This window comes from Mustela nivalis (assembly GCF_964662115.1).
Source record: "Mustela nivalis genome assembly, chromosome: 19".
NCBI lineage: Eukaryota > Metazoa > Chordata > Mammalia > Carnivora > Mustelidae > Mustela > Mustela nivalis.
The window spans coordinates 15,060,688-15,064,406 of record NC_139038.1 but is presented as its reverse complement, the minus strand read 5'-3'; the positions used below and the strand labels follow the sequence as shown (position 1 = coordinate 15,064,406).

The following is a 3,719-nucleotide window of genomic DNA, read 5'->3' as shown; positions in this document are numbered from 1 at the left end:
ACAGATTGATTTTTAGTTGTCTTAGGACAATGCCATTACTGATACTCTCACGTTACAAAGTTTTCCTGTTGAAGAACCATCATTACCATTACCGTTCCAGAAAGGAAACATCGCAGACATTCGTGTTAAAACTAAGAACAAGAGAAGGATGTTTGCTGTCACTATTATTTACACTGTTCTCAAAGTTTCACCCCAGCTACTCAGTCTTCAAACAGAAGTAAACATGGACTTAATCTTATTTATTTTTAAAAAGATTTTGTTTGAGAGAGCACGAGAGAGGGAGGAGTGGAGGGAGAAGGAGGGAGAAAGAGAAGCACACCCCCCGCTCAGCAGGGAGCCCACGCAGGGCTCAATCCCGGGACCCTGGGGTCAGGACCTGAACTGGAGGTAGACACTTGCCGCACGGAGCCCCCCAGGCACAGGGAGCTGAATGTAATCAATACAGAAATGTCCTAGCAGGTGGCTGAGGACGAGAACTCGAGGCGCAGTGCTGGTTTTGACTTTTGGCCGCCACCTAGATCTCAGCTCTCCGGCCTTGGGCAAGTCTCTCATGTGTCACATCCCTAGTCTGTGACTTGGGATCATGGTCGTGTCTGCTTCGAAGGCTCATGAGGATTAAACGACCTGTAACAGTGACTAGCAGTGCTAAGTACTCAAGTCATAGGTGATTCTTCTGTGTAGAAATCCCAAGAGAACCGATTCTGAAACATTAAATTTAACTAAAACAGTAAGACAGAAAATGCCAGGAAAAGCCATCAAAAGCAACTGCACGAAATGACTTTTCTGTGTCTTGTTACTAGCCACTTAGCAAATATAATGGGAAAATTTTACTCACAATGACAACATAAATCAAGTAGCAAGAGCTTTTAAGATTTATATGGAAAAAAATACAAAATCGAGAAAAAAAATAGACATACACAGAGCTGAGGCTCAAGTTGTCTGCACTTGGGCTGTAATGTTCTATCTCTGCCATCTTGGAAATTCTTTAAGATTTTTTTTTTTTTAGGGACGCCTGGGTGGCTCAGTTGGTTGGACGACTGCCTTCGGCTCGGGTCGTGATCCCGGGACTGGGATCGAGTCCCGCATCGGGCTTCCGGCTCCACGGGGAGTCTGCTTCTCTCTCTGACCTTCTCCTCGCTCATGCTCTCTCTCACTGTCTCTCTCTCAAATAAATAAATAAAAAATCTTTAAAAAAGAAAAAAAAGATTGTTTTTTTTATGATTTTTTTTTGTATTTCTTAGAGAGCATGAGCAGGGGGAGAGGCAGAGGAAGAGGGAGAAGTGGGAAGCCTGATGCAAGACTCGATCCCAGGGACCTGGGATCATGACCTGAGCGGAAGGCACACACTTACCAACTGAACCACCGAGGCTCCCTGCCATCTTGGAAATTCTTAATAATTTTATCATTGAATTTGGTGGGGTTTTGGGCTTTTGTTTTTTAGTTTATTTATTTGACAGAGCAGCAGGCAGAGGCAGAGGGAGAAGCAGGCTCTCTACTGAGCAGGGAGCCCAATGCGGGGCTCGATCCCAGGACCCTGGGATCATGACCTGAGCCGAAGGTAGCCACTTAACCGACTGAGCCACCCAGGTGCCCCTGTCATTGAATTTGTGTTTTGAAGTGAAGTTCGATGGGACAATGGATCACGCACAGTGAGGCTCAGAGCTCATTCACAGTCTCGCTTCTGACCACCTCCAAGAATGAGCTCTTGGTCTTACCCCTGCCAGCGGATGACCACTCTAGCCACGGCCTGGGCACTCAGGAATGGTCAGTGCTGGGTGTGCTCACTTGGGGCGCTGGACCAGGACATGATGTGCAACGGATGGTTCGCTATCTGAGAGCTGCATCTTGGCCAGTTCAGGGCTGGGTTCGTCCAGCGTGCTCCATGCACAAAAGGCTGAATCCAGGTGGAAAATACATCTTTTTGGTCTGAAAGCAAGAAAGTGAGAAATTACTTTAAGGCTAATGGGCACAGGAGTCAGCTTGAAGGGTTCTCACGGGCCTATTTGGGGACAGTTTGAATAAAAAACTATGAAGAGTAATTGCGAAAAACATTGAATAAATTTTTAAAACCTGCACATATTGTAGGTTACCATTATACCAACACATTTGGAGAAAGAACTGGAACCGGAACCCAGGTGATGGAGGGAAAGCCTTCCTCCCAGTAAAATGACAGCTAGTAACTGTAGGGGTGGAAATGCAATTTTAAATCTCAGTCTTTTAGCCCAGAACCAGATGGCTTCACTGCTGAAGTCTACCATTTAAGGAACTAAGTCATGCCTCTTCAAGTTCTTCTAAAACATCAAAGAGGGAATACTTTTTTTTTTTTTTAAGATTTTTTTATTTGACAGCGATCACAAGTAGGGAGAGAGAGAGAGGAGGAAGCAGGCTCCCTGCTGAGCAGAGAGCCCGACACAGGACTTGATCCCAGACCCCTGGGATCATGACCTGAGCCAAAGGCAGAGTCTTGAACCCACTGAGCCACCTAGGCGCCCCTAAGAGGGAATACTTCTTAAGAGACCGGCATTACCTTGATACCAAAGTGAGTTACGGACACTATGAAAAATCTACAGACCAATTTCCCTGGTGACTACAGACGCAAACATTCTCAACAAAATATCAGCAAACTAAGTTCCACAATGCATTAAAAGGATTATACACCATGACCAAGTAGGACTGATTCCTGGAATGCAAAAATGGTTCAACATATAAAACCAGTCGATGCAATACATACATACAGTCATCTCAACTGAGGCAGAAAAGGCCTTTAACAAAATTTAATACCCTTGGAGAAAAAACCAGTCAACTAAGAATAGAAGGAAACCACAGCATAACAAAAGGTTTATAGGAAAACCCGAAGCCATAGCAATGGTGAAAGACTGAAAGCTCTTCCTTTCGGACCAGGAGCAGGACAAGGATGGCTGCTTGGCCCACTTCTAGGCAAGGAGACGCGTATGTGGGAATTCTCTGAGGAATTCGAGGACTCCATCGTAAGAGTGCACTGAGGAGCCAAGATGAACATGCCTGAAAACAGTGAAAAAGCAGAAAGAAAGACAAAAAACAAAGAAACAGGAAAGAACGACCAAAAAAGTGTTGGAACTGAACAGCACAATCACCGAACTTGGAAAAGGAACAACTGTCACGGACGGCGACCACACGGGAAGGGAAACACCGGGGGTGAATCGCGCACTGAGACAGAGCAACGGAAATCACCCCAATCTGAAAATACCCCAAATCGGCCGAAACGTAGCGGGCGCCTGGGTGTCCGCGGGTTAAGCCTCTGCCTTCGGCTCGGGTCCTGCTCGCGGGGTCCTGGGGTCGAGCCCCGCGCCGGGAGCCTGCTCCCCGCCCCCACCCGCCCCTCTGTCGGAAAAAGACACAAAATCGTTAAAAACCCACGAAAGCGTGTTTCCCGCTGGGCCGCGGGCACCTGGTCCTCCGCGCGCTCCGGGGACGCGGCAGCCGCTCCGCAGTCCCCCCGGCTCCCCGGAATGACAGCGTCGCTGCCCCGCGCCCCCAGGGCACACGCGGGCACACGCGGGCACACGCGGGCACACGCGGGCACACCCACGCGCGGGAAAGGCAGGCGCGCGCTCCACGTCGGGACGCACGCAGCGCCGAGCTCGCACGCAAGCCCCCGCCACGTGACCCGACGGGGGCGTGGTCTCTGGCGCTCGCGACGCAGGAGTCTTGACCCGGCCGAGCCGCCGTCGGACGCCCGG

The 3,719-nt window shown here is 49.2% G+C and overlaps 1 long non-coding RNA gene across 2 annotated transcripts; it reads right to left on the bottom strand.

Annotated features, from left to right (window-relative positions):
- Window positions 1-218: 218 nt before the first annotated feature.
- Window positions 219-3,641, bottom strand: LOC309854859. Of its 2 annotated transcripts, XR_014306449.1 has the most exons (3): window positions 3,397-3,573; window positions 1,716-1,926; window positions 219-701 (listed from the first exon to the last, which is right to left on the bottom strand). It is a non-coding gene; the product is annotated as an uncharacterized lncRNA (long non-coding RNA). The 2 variants fall into 2 exon arrangements; XR_014306448.1 differs by having other exon boundaries at window positions 219-1,926; window positions 3,397-3,641.
- Window positions 3,642-3,719: the final 78 nt, after the last annotated feature.